The sequence below is a fragment of the Cryptomeria japonica genome, unplaced genomic scaffold (genome assembly GCF_030272615.1).
Source record: "Cryptomeria japonica unplaced genomic scaffold, Sugi_1.0 HiC_scaffold_172, whole genome shotgun sequence".
NCBI lineage: Eukaryota > Viridiplantae > Streptophyta > Pinopsida > Cupressales > Cupressaceae > Cryptomeria > Cryptomeria japonica.
The window spans coordinates 214,873-234,552 of record NW_026728994.1 but is presented as its reverse complement, the minus strand read 5'-3'; the positions used below and the strand labels follow the sequence as shown (position 1 = coordinate 234,552).

The 19,680-nt window shown below is 60.4% G+C and overlaps 2 non-coding genes across 2 annotated transcripts; both read left to right on the top strand.

The window, feature by feature from the left end:
• The first annotated feature begins 10,891 nt into the window (after positions 1 to 10,891).
• Positions 10,892 to 11,010, top strand: LOC131867435 (5S ribosomal RNA). Its single transcript, XR_009365988.1, has one exon. It is a non-coding gene; the product is annotated as a 5S ribosomal RNA (ribosomal RNA).
• A 7,804-nt stretch (positions 11,011 to 18,814) lies between these two features.
• Positions 18,815 to 18,933, top strand: LOC131867429 (5S ribosomal RNA). The gene has a single exon (XR_009365982.1). It is a non-coding gene; the product is annotated as a 5S ribosomal RNA (ribosomal RNA).
• Positions 18,934 to 19,680: the final 747 nt, after the last annotated feature.

Here is a 19,680-nt window from a genome sequence, read left to right as displayed (position 1 = left end):
AGGAATGGTCCAAGCATCGGACACGCTTGGGGCGACTACCAGTGACAGCCCCCTATCCCGCGATGCGTCCGATACGAAGATGGTTCCAAGGCGGCCGAGGAGCCTCACCGCATAGCAATCGGGGTGCGAGGTGGGGGATGCGGCGAGATGGCCCCAACGGCTAGACGGAAGAGGCCACAGGGCCGCGTCGGAATAGTCCAAGCATCGGACGCGCTTGGGGCGACTACCAGTGACAACCCCTTATCCCGCGATGCGTCCGATACGAAGATAGTTCCAAGGCGGCCGAGGAGCCTCACCGCATAGCAATCGGGGTGCGAGGTGGGGGATGCGGCGAGATGGCCCCAACGGCTAGACGGAAGAGGCTGCAGGGCCGCCTCGGAATAGTCCAAGCATCGGACGCGCTTGGGGCCACTACCAGTGACAACCCCTTATCCCGCGATGCGTCCGATACGAAGATAGTTCCAAGGCGGCCGAAGAGCCTCACCGCATAGCAATCGGGGTGCGAGGTGGGGGATGCGGCGAGATGGCCCCAACGGCTAGACGGAAGAGGCCACAGGGCCGCCTCGGAATAGTCCAAGCATCGGACGCGCTTGGGGCGACTACCAGTGACAACCCCTTATCCCGCGATGCGTCCGATACGAAGATAGTTCCCAGGCGGCCGAGGAGCCTCACCGCATAGCAATCGGGGTGCGAGGCGAGGGATGCGGCGAGATGGCCCCAAAGGCTAGACGGAAGAGGCTGCAGGGCTGCCTCGGAATAGTCCAAGCATCGGACGCGCTTGGGGCGACTACCACTGCCAACCCCTTATCCCGCGATGCGTCCGATACACAGATAGTTCCGAGGCGGCCGAGGAGGTGGGGGATGCAGCGAGATGGCCCCAACGGCTAGACGGAAGAGGCTGCAGGGCCGCCTCGGAATAGTCCAAGCATCGGACGCGCTTGGGGCGACTACCAGTGACAACCCCTTATCCCGCGATGCGTCCGATACACAGATAGTTCCGAGGCGGCCAAGGAGCCTCACCGCATAGCAATCGTGGTGCGAGGTGGGGGATGCGGCGAGATGGCCCCAACGGCTAGACGGAAGAGGCTGCAGGGCCGCCTCGGAATGGTCCAAGCATCGGATGCGCTTGGGGCGACTACCACTGCCAACCCCTTATCCCGCGATGCGTCCGATACACAGATAGTTCCAAGGCGGCCGAGGAGCCTCACAGCATAGCAATCAGGGTGCGAGGCGAGGGATGCGGCGAGAAAGCCCCAACGGCTAGAGGGAAGAGGCTTCAGGTCCGCCTCGGAATGGTCCAAGCATCGGACGCGCTTGGGGCGACTACCAGTGACAACCCCTTATCCCGCGACGCGTCCGATACACAGATAGTTCCAAGGCGGCCGAGGAGCCTCACCGCATAGCAATCGGGGTGCGAGGCGAGGGATGCGGCGAGAAGGACCCAACGGCTACACGGAAGAGGCTTCGGGGCCGCCTCGGAATGGTCCAAGCATCGGACGCGCTTGGGGCGACTACCAGTGACAACCCCTTATCCCGCGACGCGTCCGATACACAGATAGTTCCAAGGCGGCCGAGGAGCCTCACCGCATAGCAATCGGGGTGCGAGGCGAGGGATGCGGCGAGAAGGACCCAACGGCTACACGGAAGAGGCTTCGGGGCCGCCTCGGAATGGTCCAAGCATCGGACGCGCTTGGGGCGACTACCAGTGACAACCCCTTATCCCGCGACGCGTCCGATACACAGATAGTTCCAAGGCGGCCGAGGAGCCTCACCGCATAGCAATCGGGGTGCGAGGCGAGGGATGCGGCGAGAAGGACCCAACGGCTAGACGGAAGAGGCTTCGGGTCCGCCTCGGAATGGTCCAAGCATCGGACGCGCTTGGGGCGACTACCAGTGACAACCCCTTATCCCGCGACGCGTCCGATACACAGATAGTTCCAAGGCGGCCGAGGAGCCTCACCGCATAGCAATCGGGGTGCGAGGCGAGGGATGCGGCGAGAAGGACCCAACGGCTAGACGGAAGAGGCTTCGGGTCCGCCTCGGAATGGTCCAAGCATCGGACGCGCTTGGGGCGACTACCAGTGACAACCCCTTATCCCGCGACGCGTCCGATACACAGATAGTTCCAAGGCGGCCGAGGAGCCTCACCGCATAGCAATCGGGGTGCGAGGCGAGGGATGCGGCGAGAAGGACCCAACGGCTAGACGGAAGAGGCTTCGGGTCCGCCTCGGAATGGTCCAAGCATCGGACGCGCTTGGGGCGACTACCAGTGACAACCCCTTATCCCGCGACGCGTCCGATACACAGATAGTTCCGAGGCGGCCGAGGAGCCTCACCGCATAGCAATCGGGGTGCGAGGCGAAGGATGCGGCGAGAAGGACCCAACGGCTAGACGGAAGAGGCTTCGGGTCCGCCTCGGAATGGTCCAAGCATCGGACGCGCTTGGGGCGACTACCAGTGACAACCCCTTATCCCGCGACGCGTCCGATACACAGATAGTTCCAAGGCGGCCGAGGAGCCTCACCGCATAGCAATCGGGGTGCGAGGCGAGGGATGCGGCGAGAAGGACCCAACGGCTAGACGGAAGAGGCTTCAGGGCCGCCTCGGAATGGTCCAAGCATCGAACGCGCTTGGGGCGACTACCAGTGACAACCCCTTATCCCGCGACGCGTCCGATACACAGATAGTTCCGAGGCGGCCGAGGAGCCTCACCGCATAGCAATCGGGGTGCGAGGCGAGGGATGCGGCGAGAAGGACCCAACGGCTAGACGGAAGAGGCTTCAGGGCCGCCTCGGAATGGTCCAAGCATCGGACGCGCTTGGGGCGACTACCAGTGACAACCCCTTATCCCGCGACGCGTCCGATACACAGATAGTTCCGAGGCGGCCGAGGAGCCTCACCGCATAGCAATCGGGGTGCGAGGCGAGGGATGCGGCGAGAAGGACCCAACGGCTAGACGGAAGAGGCTTCAGGGCCGCCTCGGAATGGTCCAAGCATCGGACGCGCTTGGGGCGACTACCAATGACAACCCCTTATCCCGCGACGCGTCCGATACACAGATAGTTCCGAGGCGGCCGAGGAGCCTCACCGCATAGCAATCGGGGTGCGAGGCGAGGGATGCGGCGAGAAGGACCCAACGGCTAGACGGAAGAGGCTTCAGGGCCGCCTCGGAATGGTCCAAGCATCGGACGCGCTTGGGGCGACTACCAGTGACAACCCCTTATCCCGCGACGCGTCCGATACACAGATAGTTCCGAGGCGGCCGAGGAGCCTCACCGCATAGCAATCGGGGTGCAAGGCGAGGGATGCGGCGAGAAGGACCCAACGGCTAGACGGAAGAGGCTTCAGGGCCGCCTCGGAATGGTCCAAGCATCGGACGCGCTTGGGGCGACTACCAGTGACAACCCCTTATCCCGCGACGCGTCCGATACACAGATAGTTCCGAGGCGGCCGAGGAGCCTCACCGCATAGCAATCGGGGTGCGAGGCGAGGGATGCGGCGAGAAGGACCCAACGGCTAGACGGAAGAGGCTTCAGGGCCGCCTCGGAATGGTCCAAGCATCGGACGCGCTTGGGGCGACTACCGTTGCCAACCCCTTATCCCGCGATGCGTCTGATACACAGATAGTTCCGAGGCGGCCGAGGAGCCTCACCGCATAGCAATCGGGTTGCGAGGCAGATTATTGGGAAGGGAACCCCCTGGGATGCGGCTCAAGCAGTGCCCAAAGGGACTGGAATGCGGAATCACATCGAGAGACCCAAATGCTATACGAGGGCTCAAATCGAATTATCGATTTGGCCACGACATGGACGCATCGGAACGACTACCTTTGCCGAACCACTCGCAATTGCATCCATACCGAAACCAATAGACATTTCCGTTAGAGCCCTCGCATAGCATTCGGGAATCTCGCATGCCCCTCTAAATCGACCAATGCTGGCGCTCAATGAAAATCCGAGCGCTACCACCGTTCGAGCGCCAGCATTGGTCGAGTTAGAGGGGCACGGGGGAGAATGCTCCAGTCAACACCTCCCCTATATAAGTTATTTGTCCGATTCTCGCACAACCGTAGTCTGCCTCGTCGAATCAAACAACGGTCCCAGATTCCGACTTCCGTTCCGTAGAGACCCAAAAGCTAGATGGAGGCTCGCAAGAAAGAGAGTCGGCGCATAGCAATCGGGTTTCTCGAACGTTTAGGGACCGAGCTCACTTGCGGATAGGGCAAAATCCGCCAAGCAACCCAAAAGCTAGACGGGGGCTCGAATCGAATCGCCTAGGCGGCCACAACAACGACGTGTTGGATCGACTACCAGTGCCAAACCATTCAGCAAGACTAGTCTGTGTCGAGGCCGGATAGAGATTCTCAGAGAGCGCCCGCATAGCATTTAGGAGACCTGCCGCGTCCCTCACACTCGACAAATGGTGGTGCACGTTTATAAATCCGAGCGATCCCAACCCTTTCAAGCACCAACATCGGTCGAGATAGAGGGGCACGGAGGGGGCTGCGTGAGACAACACAGTCCCCTATATAAGTTATTTGTCCGATTCTCACACATCCGAAGAATGGTCATCAAATCGGACAACAGCCCAAACTTCCGACTTCCGTCCCAGAAAGCCCAAGAGCTATCTAAAACGTTCATGGCCGGAACTCGATCGCGGCTATACCAGTCCGCCAAGCAACCCAAAAGCTAGACTGGAGCTCTAGTCGAATCACCTCTGTGGCCATTGCAAGGACGTGTTGGAGCGACTACCATTGCCGAACCATTCCGCAGGTCGAGTCCATACCAAGGCCGCATAGAGATTCACGATGAGCTCCTGCATAGCAATCAGGAGACTTGCCGTGTCCATCACAATCGATAAATCCTGGTGCAAGATTTTTGCATCCGAGCGCTCCAACCAGTCGAGCACCAGCATCAATCGACATAAACGGGCACGGGGGGAGGATGCTCGAGAACACTACCTCCCCTATATAAGTTATTTGTCCGATTCTCAAGCAGCCGAAGTCTGGTCATCGAATCGGGTCAAAGACCACAACTTCCGACTTTACCCACAATGCAAGTCATCGAATCGAACATCGGCCCCCGAGTCGGACTCCATGCGTATGTCAGGTCATCGGACCCAAATTCCGCCTTCCTGCGCATGGCGGGCCATCAATATCAACTCGGTCATCGGACCCAAACTCCGCCTTTTTGCGTATGGCACGCCTTCAAATCGGTCATCGGACCCAAATTCCGCCTTCCTGTGCATGGCGGGCCATCAACATCAACTCGGTCATCGGACCCAAATTCCGCCTTTCTGCGCATGGCACGCCATCAACTCGGTCATCGGACCCAAATTCCGCCTTCCTGCGCATGGCAGGTCATCGGACACAAATTCAGACCTCGCCAATATGCCTACGTATCGAATCGGTCATCGGACCCAACTTCCGACTTCATCCATACTGTAGGGTCTTTGAGGTTGGCGCGGTGCGCTCAACCCAGGGAGTCGACCCATCGAAGCATACACCTCCCCTATATAAGCTATTTGTCCGATTCCCACACCTGTGTAGTTTGCACCTCTGACCAGGACATCGACCCCAACTTCCGAACTCGACTGCAACGACGGCACCAGCGCCTTGGTGCGCACCTTGCGACGCACAGTCCCAACATTCGCCTTCCTGCACATGGCAGGTCATCGGACCCAAATTCCGACCTCGCGAGTATGCCTACATATCGAATCGGTCATCGGACCCAACTTCCGACTTCATCCATACCGTAGGGTCTTTGAGGTTGGCGCGGTGCGCTCAACCCGGGGAGTCGACCCAACGAAGCATACACCTCCCCTATATAAGCTATTTGTCCGATTCCCACACCTGTGTAGTTTGCACCTCCGATCAAGACATCGACCCCAACTTCCGAACTCGCCTCCAACGACCGAACCAGCGCCTTGGTGCGCACCTTGCAACGCACAGTGCCAACATTCGCCTTCCTGCACGTGGCAGGTCATCGGACCCAAATTCCGACCTCGCGAGTATGCCTACATATCGAATCGGTCATCGGACCCAACTTCCGACTTCATCCATACCGTAGGGTCTTTGAGGTTGGCGCGGTGCGCTCAACCCGGGGAGTCGACCCAACGAAGCATACACCTCCCCTATATAAGCTATTTGTCCGATTCCCACACCTGTGTAGCTTGCACCTCCGATCAGGACATCGACCCCAACTTCCGAACTCGACTAAAAAGACCGCACCAGCGCCTTGGTGTGCACCTTGCAACGCACAGTGTCAACATTCGCCTTCCTGCACATGGCAGGTCATCGGACCCAAATTCCGACCTCATGAGCATACCTACTAATCGAATCGGTCATCGGACCCAACTTCCGACTTCATCCATACCGTAGGGTCTTTGAGGTTGGCGCGGTGCGCTCAACCTGGGGAGTCGACCCATCGAAGCATACACCTCCCCTATATAAGCTATTTGTCCGATTCCGACACCTGTGTAGTTTGCACCTCCGCTCAGGACATCGACCCCAACTTCCGAACTCGCCTGCAACGACCGAACCAGCGCCTTGGTGCGCACCAAAAGTGCGCACTTTTGGAGGGCACTTTTGTGCGCTCCAAAGGTGCGCACTTTTGGAGGGCACTTTTCTGCGCTCCAAAGGTGCGCACTTTTGGAGGGCACTTTTTGGAGGGCACTTTTCTGCGCTCCAAAGGTGCGCACTTTTGGAGGGCACTTTTTGGAGGGCACTTTTCTGCGCTCCAAAGGTGCGCACTTTTGGAGGGCACTTTTTGGAGGGCACTTTTCTGCGCTCCAAAGGTGCGCACTTTTGGAGGGCACTTTTTGGAGGGCACTTTTCTGCGCTCCAAAGGTGCGCACTTTTGGAGGGCACTTTTTGGAGGGCACTTTTCTGCGCTCCAAAGGTGCGCACTTTTGGAGGGCACTTTTTGGAGGGCACTTTTCTGCGCTCCAAAGGTGCGCACTTTTGGAGGGCACTTTTTGGAGGGCACTTTTCTGCGCTCCAAAGGTGCGCACTTTTGGAGGGCACTTTTTGGAGGGCACTTTTCTGCGCTCCAAAGGTGCGCACTTTTGGAGGGCACTTTTTGGAGGGCACTTTTCTGCGCTCCAAAGGTGCGCACTTTTGGAGGGCACTTTTGTGCACTCCAAAGGTGCGCACTTTTGGAGGGCACTTTTCCTGTGCTCCAAAGGTGCACACCTAGGTGAGCACCTTCGACCACACCTTGTAGCACACCAAACTCTGACTTTCGACTTCATCCGCAATGCAGGGTCTTTGAGGTTGGCGCAATGCGCACAACCAGGGGAGTCGACCCATCAAACCCAACACCTCCCCTATATAAGCTATTTGTCTGATTCTCATACATGCGTAGCCTGCAGGAGCAATTAGGACATCGACCCCAACTTTCGGCTTCTAAACGAAAACAAGGTCTTTGAGGTTGGTGTAATGCGAACAACTAGGGGAGTCAACCCATCAAACCCAACACCTCCCCTATATAAGCTATTTGTCTGATTCTCATACATGTGTAGTCTACAGGAGCAATTAGGACATCGACCCCAACTTTTGACTTCTTAACGAAAACAAGGTCTTTGAGGTTGACGTAATGCGCACAACCAGGGGAGTCGACCCATCAAACCCAACACCTCCCCTATATAAGCTATTTGTCCGATTCTCATACATGTGTAGCCTGCAGGAGCCATTAGGACATTGACCCCAACTTTTGACTTCTTAACGAAAACAAGGTCTTTGAGGTTGGCGTAATGCGCACAACCAAGGGAGTTGACCCATCAAACCCAACACCTCCCCTATATAAGCTATTTGTCTGATTCTCATACATGTGTAGCCTGCAACAACGATTAGGACATCCACCCCAACTTCTGAATTCGTCTGCGTTGACCGCACCAAAGGTGCACGCCTTGGTGCTCACCAAAATCCGACTTCCGACTTCTTCTGCTATGCGGGGTCTTTGAGGTTGGCGCAGTGCGCACAACCAGGGGAGTCAACCCACCGAATGCAACACCTCCCCTATATAAGCTATTTGTCTGATTCTCATACATGCGTAGACTGCAGCAATGATTAGGACATCCACCCCAACTTTTGACTTCTTAAACAAGACAGGGTCTTTGAAGTTGGTGCAGTGCACACAACCAGGGGAGTCGACCCATCAAACGCAACACCTCCCCTATATAAAGCTATTTGTCCGATTCTCATACGTGTAGTCTGCAGCAGCGATTAGGACATCGACCCCAACTTCCGAATTCGTTTGCATTGACCGCACCAAAGGTGCACGCCTTGGTGTGCACCCTGGAGTGCACTTTGGTGCTCACCTCGGTGCACACTTTGGTGTGCACCTCGGTGTGCACCAAAGGTGCGCACCTTGGAGCGCACCAAAGGTGTACACTTTGGAGCGCACCACATAGGGTCTTTGAGAGGTTGGCGCAGTGCGCACACCAAGGTGGGTGTTGAGGTGCGTGCCGAGGTGGGTGGGTGCTAGGGTGCGCTCCATGGTGGGTGCCAGGGTGGGTGCGTGCTAGGGTGGATTCCAAAGAGGGTCATAGGGTGGGTGCCAAGGTGGGTTGGTGATATAGTGGGTTCAAAGGTGGGTACTAGGGTGGGTTCCAAGGTGGGTCACAAGTTGGGTGCCAGGATGCGTGGGTGTTAGGTTGGGTGCCAAGGTGGGCTCCTGCGTGGGTGGGTGCTAGGGTGGGTTTCAAGGTGGACGTGAGGGCGGGTGCCAAGGTGGGTAACAAGTTGGGTGTTAGGATGGGTGAGTGCTAGAGTGGGTGCCAAGGTGGGTGGGTGCTAAGGTGGATGCCAAGGTGGTTCACAGGGTGGGTGGGTTCTAGGGTGAGTTCCAAGGTGGGTCACAGGTTCAGTGCTAGGGTGGGTGTCAAGGCGGGTGTCGAGGTGCCTGGGTGCTAGGGTGTGGATGCCAATGTGGGTCATAGGGTGGGTACTAGGGTGGGCTGCAATGTGGGTGCCAAGGTGGGTAACATGCTCGGTGGGTTCTAAATTGGGTGCCAGGGTGGGTGTGCACCCACCTTGCCCGAGGTGGGTGCCAAGGTGCCAGTGTGGGTGGGTGCTAAGGTGGATGCCAAGGTGGGTGAGAAGGTGGGTGATAGGTTGAGTGGTAGGATGGGTGGGTGCCAAGATGGGTCACAGGGTGGGTGCAAGGGTGGGTAGGTGCTAGGGTTGGTGTCAGGGTGGGTGGGTGCTAGGTTGGGTTCCAAGGTGGGTGCGAGGGTGAGTGTCAAGGTGGGTCACAGGTTAGGTGCTAGGATGGGTGAGTGCTAGGGTGCAAAGGTGCCAGGGTGGGTGCTAGGATGGGTCGATGCTAGGGTGAGTGGCAAGGTGGGTCCACAAGTGTCAAGGTGGGTGCCGAGGTGGGTGCCAAGTCGGCGACTGCTATGGTGGATGCCAAGGTGGGTCACGGGGTGGGTGCCAAGTTGCTAGGTTGGGTTCCAAGGTGGGTGCCAACGTGGGTGCTAGGGTGCGTGGGTTAAAGGGTGTGTCACAACGTGGGTGCCAGGATGGGTGCGCACCCACACTGGCCAAGACGGGTGCGGGTGCAAGGTTGGGTTCCAAGCCCGGTCACAGGCTGGGTGCTAGGATGGGTGGGTGCCAAGGTGGGCACCAGGGTGGGTGCACCCACCCTGGCCAAGGTGGGTCACGGGGTGGGTCCTAGGGTGGGTAACGGGGTGGGTACTAAGGTGCGTGCCAAGGTGGGTCATAGGGTGGGTGCCAAGGTGGGCACCAGGGTGGGTGTGCACCAACCCTAGCCAGGGTAGGTCACGGGGTGGTTGTCGGGGTGGGCGTCAAGGAGCCAAGGTGGGTGGCAAGTAGCCAAGTTGCGTGCCAAGGTGGGTGTCGGGGTGGGTGCCAAGGATCCAAGGTGGGTGCCAAGGAACCAAGGTGGGTGTCTGGGTGGGTGCCGAGGTGGGAGCCAGGGTGGGTCCCAAGGTGAGTGCAAAGGTGGGTGCCAGGGTCAAGGTGAGTGCCAATGTGGGTTCCAAGGTGCCAGGGTCAGGGTGAGTGCCAATGTGGGTTCAAAGGTGCTAAGTTGGGTGCGAGGTTGGGTGCGAGGGTGGGTGGGTGCCAAGGTGTGCTAGGTGGAAGCCCGGGTGGGTCGGCATCCCATGGGTGTCGAGTTGGGTGCCTGATGGGTGCTTCTTGTCAAGTTTTAGTCGTCGGGACTCATTTCGAGCCTTAGAGGTCGTTTCTTGTCCGGTTGCCCTGTCTTCGACCTGGGAACCCAATTTTGGTCCTCGGGTCCCATTTTTTTTTGTCTCGCATCCCACTTTTGGCCTGTGGCCTTTTCGGGGTCGATTCTCGTTTTGGGCATCAGAGCATGTTTCTTCTCCTAAAACCCAATATTTGTTTATTAAGTCTCGGAACACATTTTTGTTCTCGTGGACCCATCATGGGTCTTGGAACGCATTTGTGGTCCTTGGGTCCCATTTTGCATCCCGAAACTTGTGTTTTGGTGCTTGATCCCTATTTTGGGTGCCCACCTTGCACCAAGTGCGCACCCGGGGCAAACCGAGCGCCTTGGTGCACCGGGGCAAGATCGAGCGTGCACCCGAGGCGCCCCGAACATGCACCAAGGTGCACTCGGCCCACATGTGAGCGCAGGTCGTTGCGCCCGAGGTGGTGTGTGGGCACCGCGTTGCAGACGGGACACTGCACGCACACGACGCCCCCTCCAGGTGCACGCACGTAGGCCGGGCCGGGTGCACACCCGACGCCCTAGCAAGGTGCGCGCACCCGGGCAGGGCTCACACTTGGCGAACGGGGCGCACTTCGCGAGGGAGGGTGTGCACCTCGACGGGGGTGGGTGGCCGGGGTGGATTCGCACGTGGGTCGCGGTTTGCTAAGTACACACTGCGACAAGCTCATAACGGGTGCGATCATACCAGCATTAGTGCACCGGATCCCATCAGAACTCCGCAGTTAAGCGCGCTTGGGCCGGAGTAGTACTGGGATGGGTGACCTCCCGGGAAGTCCCGGTGTTGCACCCTTTTTTAGTTTTTCGCCGGGCGTCGCAATGCTATTTGAATAAACCTTTTGCCCGTTTGCGTTCTCGTCGGGGCCGGGCCGGGCCGGGGTGCGCTGCCCGCACTACCGCGCGCGCGGGGGCGACACCGAGCGCGCACCCGAGGCGCCCCGAGCACACAGGCCACGGTGCAACCCGGGCGTTGTGCGCGCACCCCGGTGCGCCCGAGGTGCTGCGCGCGCACCCAGGTGAAATCGGTGTGCACCTCGGCCAGTGCGCGCTCGGTCGAGTCGCGCACGTTGGCCAAGGTGCACGGTGATGTTTCTTACTCTAAGGTTCCGCACCAGACGCCCGGGACAGGTGAGCGAAGCTGGGCGGGGCCGGGTGCGCGGCCGGGGCAGGTGCACGCAGCTGGAGAGAGCTTTGGAGCACACTTCGGAGCGCACCAATGATGCGCTCCATTCAAAAGTTTCCTGAAAAGGCAAAAAAAGTTGAGATTATAGAATTTCCCACTTGAGAGATTGTAAAAAAAAAAAATTTAAAATGAAGGAAACGCGGGTGCCAAGGTGTGCGCAGCCCAGCCAAGGTGTGCGCACCAAGGCGCCCACCCTGGCGAAGGTGCACGCAAGGTGCGCACCCGAGGCAAACCGGACAATTAACCCAACTTTCGACTTCGCGCGCACCTTGGAGCGCACTTCGGAGCGCTCCTTGGTGCGCACCAATCTTGGGCACCTCGGAGTGCACCATGGCGCCCACCAAGGTGCGCACCCGGGGCAAACCGAGCTCCGACTTCGTGCGCACCTTGGAGCGCACGAAAGGTGCGCACCATGGCGCCCACCAAGGTGCGCAGCCCAGCCAAGGCGTGCGCATCAAGGTGCGCACCCTGGCGAAGGTGCGCACCCGGGGCAAACCGAGCTCCGACTTCGTGCGCACCTTGGAGCGCACAAAAGGTGCGCAACCCAGCCAAGGTGTGCGCACCCCGGTCAAACCGAGCTCCGAATCGTGCGCACCAGAGGTGCACGCCATCGTGCGCACCTTGGAGCACACTTCGGAGCCCTCCTTGGTGCGCGCCGATGTTGCGCACCTCGGAGCGCACCCGGGGAAAACAATGCAATTAACCCGACTTTCGACTTCGTGGGCACCTCGGAGCGCTCTCGGGTTCGCACCTCGGAGCACACCGAGGTGCGCACCTTTGATGCGCTGCCTTCACCAATTTCCAGAAAAGGCAAGAAAACATTGAGAAGGTGTGCGCACCGAGGTGCCCACCCTGGCGAAGGTGCACGCGAGGTGCGCACCCGGGGCAAACCGGGCTCCGACTTCGTGCACGCCGCACCTTGGAGCACACTTCGGAGCGCTCCTTGGTGCGCACCAGGGCGCGCAACCCAGCCGAGGTGCCCACCCCGGCGAAGGTGCACGCGAGGTGCGCACCCGGGGCAAACCGGGCTCCGACTTCGTGCACGCCATGGTGCCCACCGCGGCGAAGGTGCACGTGAGGTGCGCACCCGGGGCAAACCGGGCTCCGACTTCGTGCACGCCGCACCTTGGAGCACACTTCGGAGCGCTCCTTGGTGCGCACCATGGTGCCCACCAGGGCGCGCAACCCCGCCGAAGGTGCACGCGAGGTGCGCACCCGGGGCAAACCGGGCTCCGACTTCGTGCACGCCGCACCTTGGAGCACACTTCGGAGCGCTCCTTGGTGCGCACCATGGTGCCCACCAGGGCGCGCAACCCCGCCGAAGGTGCACGCGAGGTGCGCACCCGGGGCAAACCGGGCTCCGACTTCGTGCACGCCATGGTGCGCACCGCGGCGAAGGTGCGCACCCGGGGCAAACCGGGCTCCGACTTCGTGCACGCCGCACCTTGGAGCACACTTCGGAGCGCTCCTTGGTGCGCACCAGGGCGCGCAACCCAGCCGAGGTGCCCACCCCGGCGAAGGTGCACGCGAGGTGCGTACCCGGGGCAAACCGGGCTCCGACTTCGTGCACGCCGCACCTTGGAGCACACTTCGGAGCGCTCCTTGGTGCGCACCATGGTGCCCACCAGGCCGCGCAACCCAGCCAAGGTGTGCGCACCAAGGTGCACGCGAGGTGCGCACCCGGGGCAAACCGGGGTCCGACTTCGTGCACGCCGCACCTTGGAGCACACATCGGGGCGCTCCCGGGTTCGCACCGGCGTTGCGCACCGTGGTGGGCACCTCGGAGCACACCAAGGTGGGCAGCGAGGTGCGCACCTTTGATGCGATGCCTTCACTAATTTCCATAAAAGGCAAAAAAAAAACGAGATTTTAAAATTTCCGTTTTGAAAGATAGTGAGAAAAAGGGAATGCTGGTGCCATCTTGAGCCCGCCCTGGTGCGCAGCCCAGCCAAGGTGTGCGCACCAAGGTGCCCACCCTGGCGAAGGTGCGCGCCCGGGCAATTAACCCAACTTCCAACTTCGCGCGCGCCAGGGTGGGAGCGCACCCAACAACCGGGCCTGGGAAGAGCCAATGCGAGAAACCCCACCAAACGCTCTGACAAAAAAAGAGGGGGCGCTCCAGTAACCCCGCTTCGGAGCGCACCCTGGGCAAACCCAGCCAAGGTGCCCACCCCGGCCAAGGTGCAGGCGAGGTGCGCACCCGGGGCAAACCGGGCTCCGACAACGTGCACGCCGCACCTTGGAGCACACTTCGTAGCGCTCCCGGGTGCGCACCTCAGAGCACACCAAGGTGGGCAGCGAGGTGCGCACCTTTGATGCGCTGCCTTCACTAATTTCCAGAAAAGGCAAAAAAAAAAGGAGATTTTAAAATTTCCGTTTTGAAAGATAGTGAAAAAAACGGAACGCGCGTGCCATCTTGAGCCCGCCCTGGTGCGCAGCCCAGGTAAGGTGCCCACCCTGGCAAAGGTGCGCACCCGGGCAATTAACCCTACTTCCGACTTCGTGCGCGCCAGGGTGGCAACCGGGCCTCGGAAGAGCCAATGCGAGAAACCCCACCAAACGCTCCGACAAAAAAAGAGGCGGCGCTCCAATAACCCCGCTTCGGAGCGCAGCCGGGGCAAACCCAGCCAAGGTGCCCACCCCGACGAAGGTGCACGCGAGGTGCGCACCCGGGGCAAACCGGGCTCCGACAACGTGCACGCAGCACCTTGGAGCACACTTCGAAGCACTCCCGGGTGCCCACCGGCGTTGCGCACCGTGGTGGGCAGCGAGGTGCGCACCTTTGATGCGCTGCCTTCACTAATTTCCAGAAAAAGGCAAAAAAAAATGAGATTTTAAAATTTCCGTTTTGAAAGATAGTGAAAAAAAAGGAACGCGGGTGCCATCTTGAGCCCGCCCTGGTGCGCAGCCCAGGCAAGGCATGCGCACCAAGGTGCCCACCCGAGGTGCACACCCGGGGCAAACCGGGCTCCGACTTCGTGCAGGCCGCACCTTGGAGCACACTTCGGAGCGCTCCTTGGTGCGCACCATGGTGCCCACCAGGGCGCGCAACCCAGCCAAGGTCTGCACACCAAGGTGCCCACCCCGGCGAAGGTGCACGCGAGGTGCGCACCCGGGGCAAACCGGGCTCCGACTTCGTGCACGCCATGGTGCCCACCGCGGCGAAGGTGCACGCGAGGTGCGCACCCGGGGCAAACCGGGCTCCGACTTCGTGCACGCCGCACCTTGGAGCACACTTCGGAGCGCTCCTTGGTGCGCACCATGGTGCCCACCAGGGCGCGCAACCCAGCCAAGGTGTGCGCACCAAGGTGCACGCGAGGTGCGCACCCGGGGCAAACCGGGGTCCGACTTCGTGCACGCCGCACCTTGGAGCACACATCGGAGCGCTCCCAGGTTCGCACCAGCGTTGCGCACCTTTGATGCGCTGCCTTCACTAATTTCCAGAAAAGGCAAAAAAAAACGATATTTTAAAATTTCCGTTCTGAAAGATAGTGAAAAAAACGGAACGCGGGTGCCATCTTGAGCCCTTCCTGGTGCGCAGCCCAGGCAAGTTGTGCGCACCAAGGTGCCCACCCTGGCGGAGGTGCGCGCCCGGGGCAAACCGGGCTCCGACTTCGTGCACTGCATGGTGCCCACCAAGGCGCGCAACCCAGCCAAGGTGCCCACCGCAGCGAAGGTGCACGCGAGGTGCACACCCGGGGCAAACCGGGCTCCGACTTCGTGCACGCCGCACCTTGGAGCACACTTCAGAGCGCTCCTTGGTGCGCACCAGGGCGCGCAACCCAGCCGAGGTGCCCACCCCGGCGAAGGTGCACGCGAGGTGCGCACCCGGGGCAAACCGGGCTCCGACTTCGTGCACGCCATGGTGCCCACCGCGGCGAAGGTGCGCACCCGGGGCAAACCGGGCTCCGACTTCGTGCACGCCGCACCTTGGAGCACACTTCGGAGCGCTCCTTGGTGCGCACCATGGTGCCCACCAGGCCGCGCAACCCAGCCAAGGTGTGCGCACCAAGGTGCACGCGAGGTGCGCACCCGGGGCAAACCGGGGTCCGACTTCGTGCACGCCGCACCTTGGAGCACACATCGGGGCGCTCCCGGGTTCGCACCGGCGTTGCGCACCGTGGTGGGCACCTCGGAGCACACCAAGGTGGGCAGCGAGGTGCGCACCTTTGATGCGATGCCTTCACTAATTTCCATAAAAGGCAAAAAAAAAATGAGATTTTAAAATTTCCGTTTTGAAAGATAGTGAGAAAAAGGGAATGCTGGTGCCATCTTGAGCCCGCCCTGGTGCGCAGCCCAGCCAAGGTTTGCGCACCAAGGTGCCCACCCTGGCGAAGGTGCGCGCCCGGGCAATTAACCCAACTTCCAACTTCGCGCGCGCCAGGGTGGGAGCGCACCCAACAACCGGGCCTGGGAAGAGCCAATGCGAGAAACCCCACCAAACTCTCTGACAAAAAAAGAGGGGGCGCTCCAGTAACCCCGCTTCGGAGCGCACCCTGGGCAAACCCAGCCAAGGTGCCCACCCCGGCCAAGGTGCAGGCGAGGTGCGCACCCGGGGCAAACCGGGCTCCGACAACGTGCACGCCGCACCTTGGAGCACACTTCGTAGCGCTCCCGGGTGCGCACCTCAGAGCACACCAAGGTGGGCAGCGAGGTGCGCACCTTTGATGCGCTGCCTTCACTAATTTCCAGAAAAGGCAAAAAAAAAAGGAGATTTTAAAATTTCCGTTTTGAAAGATAGTGAAAAAAACGGAACGCGCGTGCCATCTTGAGCCCGCCCTGGTGCGCAGCCCAGGTAAGGTGCCACCCTGGCAAAGGTGCGCACCCGGGCAATTAACCCTACTTCCGACTTCGTGCGCGCCAGGGTGGCAACCGGGCCTCGGAAGAGCCAATGCGAGAAACCCCACCAAACGCTCCGACAAAAAAAGAGGCGGCGCTCCAATAACCCCGCTTCGGAGCGCAGCCGGGGCAAACCAAGCCAAGGTGCCCACCCCGACGAAGGTGCACGCGAGGTGCGCACCCGGGGCAAACCGGGCTCCGACAACGTGCACGCAGCACCTTGGAGCACACTTCGAAGCACTCCCGGGTGCCCACCGGCGTTGCGCACCGTGGTGGGCAGCGAGGTGCGCACCTTTGATGCGCTGCCTTCACTAATTTCCAGAAAAAGGCAAAAAAAAATGAGATTTTAAAATTTCCGTTTTGAAAGATAGTGAAAAAAAAGGAACGCGGGTGCCATCTTGAGCCCGCCCTGGTGCGCAGCCCAGGCAAGGCATGCGCACCAAGGTGCCCACCCGAGGTGCACACCCGGGGCAAACCGGGCTCCGACTTCGTGCAGGCCGCACCTTGGAGCACACTTCGGAGCGCTCCTTGGTGCGCACCATGGTGCCCACCAGGGCGCACCCGGGGCAAACCGGGCTCCGACTTCGTGCACGCCGCACCTTGGAGCACACATCGGAGCGCTCCCAGGTTCGCACCAGCGTTGCGCACCTTTGATGCGCTGCCTTCACTAATTTCCAGAAAAGGCAAAAAAAAACGATATTTTAAAATTTCCGTTCTGAAAGATAGTGAAAAAAACGGAACGCGGGTGCCATCTTGAGCCCTTCCTGGTGCGCAGCCCAGGCAAGTTGTGCGCACCAAGGTGCCCACCCTGGCGGAGGTGCGCGCCCGGGGCAAACCGGGCTCCGACTTCGTGCACTGCATGGTGCCCACCAAGGCGCGCAACCCAGCCAAGGTGCCCACCGCAGCGAAGGTGCACGCGAGGTGCGCACCCGAGGTGCACACCCGGGGCAAACCGGGCTCCGACTTCGTGCACGCCGCACCTTGGAGCACACTTCAGAGCGCTCCTTGGTACGCACCAGGGCGCGCAACCCAGCCAAGGTGCTCACCCCGGCGAAGGTGCACGCGAGGTGCGCACCCGGGGCAAACCGGGCTCGGACTTCGTGCACGCCGCACCTTGGAGCACACATCGGAGCGCTCCCGGGTTCGCACCAGCATTGCGCACCTTTGATGCGCTGCCTTCACTAATTTCCAGAAAAGGCAAAAAAAAGAAAAAAATGAGATTTTAAAATTTCCGTTTTGAAAGATAGTGAAAAAAACGGAACGCGGGTGCCATCTTGAGCCCGCCCTGGTGTGCAGCCCAGGCAAGTTGTGCGCACCAAGGCACCCACCCTGGCCAAGGTGGGTCACGGGGTGGGTCCTAGGGTGGGTAACGGGGTGGGTACTAAGGTGCGTGCCAAGGTGGGTCATAGGGTGGGTGCCAAGGTGGGCACCAGGGTGGGTGTGCACCAACCCTAGCCAGGGTAGGTCACGGGGTGGTTGTCGGGGTGGGCGTCAAGGAGCCAAGGTGGGTGGCAAGTAGCCAAGTTGCGTGCCAAGGTGGGTGTCGGGGTGGGTGCCAAGGATCCAAGGTGGGTGCCAAGGAACCAAGGTGGGTGTCTGGGTGGGTGCCGAGGTGGGAGCCAGGGTGGGTCCCAAGGTGAGTGCAAAGGTGGGTGCCAGGGTCAAGGTGAGTGCCAATGTGGGTTCCAAGGTGCCAGGGTCAGGGTGAGTGCCAATGTGGGTTCAAAGGTGCTAAGTTGGGTGCGAGGTTGGGTGCGAGGGTGGGTGGGTGCCAAGGTGTGCTAGGTGGAAGCCCGGGTGGGTCGGCATCCCATGGGTGTCGAGTTGGGTGCCTGATGGGTGCTTCTTGTCAAGTTTTAGTCGTCGGGACTCATTTCGAGCCTTAGAGGTCGTTTCTTGTCCGGTTGCCCTGTCTTCGACCTGGGAACCCAATTTTGGTCCTCGGGTCCCATTTTTTTTTGTCTCGCATCCCACTTTTGGCCTGTGGCCTTTTCGGGGTCGATTCTCGTTTTGGGCATCAGAGCATGTTTCTTCTCCTAAAACCCAATATTTGTTTATTAAGTCTCGGAACACATTTTTGTTCTCGTGGACCCATCATGGGTCTTGGAACGCATTTGTGGTCCTTGGGTCCCATTTTGCATCCCGAAACTTGTGTTTTGGTGCTTGATCCCTATTTTGGGTGCCCACCTTGCACCAAGTGCGCACCCGGGGCAAACCGAGCGCCTTGGTGCACCGGGGCAAGATCGAGCGTGCACCCGAGGCGCCCCGAACATGCACCAAGGTGCACTCGGCCCACATGTGAGCGCAGGTCGTTGCGCCCGAGGTGGTGTGTGGGCACCGCGTTGCAGACGGGACACTGCACGCACACGACGCCCCCTCCAGGTGCACGCACGTAGGCCGGGCCGGGTGCACACCCGACGCCCTAGCAAGGTGCGCGCACCCGGGCAGGGCTCACACTTGGCGAACGGGGCGCACTTCGCGAGGGAGGGTGTGCACCTCGACGGGGGTGGGTGGCCGGGGTGGATTCGCACGTGGGTCGCGGTTTGCTAAGTACACACTGCGACAAGCTCATAACGGGTGCGATCATACCAGCGTTAGTGCACCGGATCCCATCAGAACTCCGCAGTTAAGCGCGCTTGGGCCGGAGTAGTACTGGGATGGGTGACCTCCCGGGAAGTCCCGGTGTTGCACCCTTTTTTAGTTTTTCGCCGGGCGTCGCAATGCTATTTGAATAAACCTTTTGCCCGTTTGCGTTCTCGTCGGGGCCGGGCCGGGCCGGGGTGCGCTGCCCGCACTACCGCGCGCGCGGGGGCGACACCGAGCGCGCACCCGAGGCGCCCCGAGCACACAGGCCACGGTGCAACCCGGGCGTTGTGCGCGCACCCCGGTGCGCCCGAGGTGCTGCGCGCGCACCCAGGTGAAATCGGTGTGCACCTCGGCCAGTGCGCGCTCGATCGAGTCGCGCACGTTGGCCAAGGTGCACGGTGATGTTTCTTACTCTAAGGTTCCGCACCAGACGCCCGGGACAGGTGAGCGAAGCTGGGCGGGGCCGGGTGCGCGGCCGGGGCAGGTGCACGCAGCTGGAGAGAGCTTTGGAGCACACTTCGGAGCGCACCAATGATGCGCTCCATTCAAAAGTTTCCTGAAAAGGCAAAAAAAGTTGAGATTATAGAATTTCCCACTTGAGAGATTGTAAAAAAAAAAAATTTAAAATGAAGGAAACGCGGGTGCCAAGGTGTGCGCAGCCCAGCCAAGGTGTGCGCACCAAGGCGCCCACCCTGGCGAAGGTGCACGCAAGGTGCGCACCCGAGGCAAACCGGACAATTAACCCAACTTTCGACTTCGCGCGCACCTTGGAGCGCACTTCGGAGCGCTCCTTGGTGCGCACCAATCTTGGGCACCTCGGAGTGCACCATGGCGCCCACCAAGGTGCGCACCCGG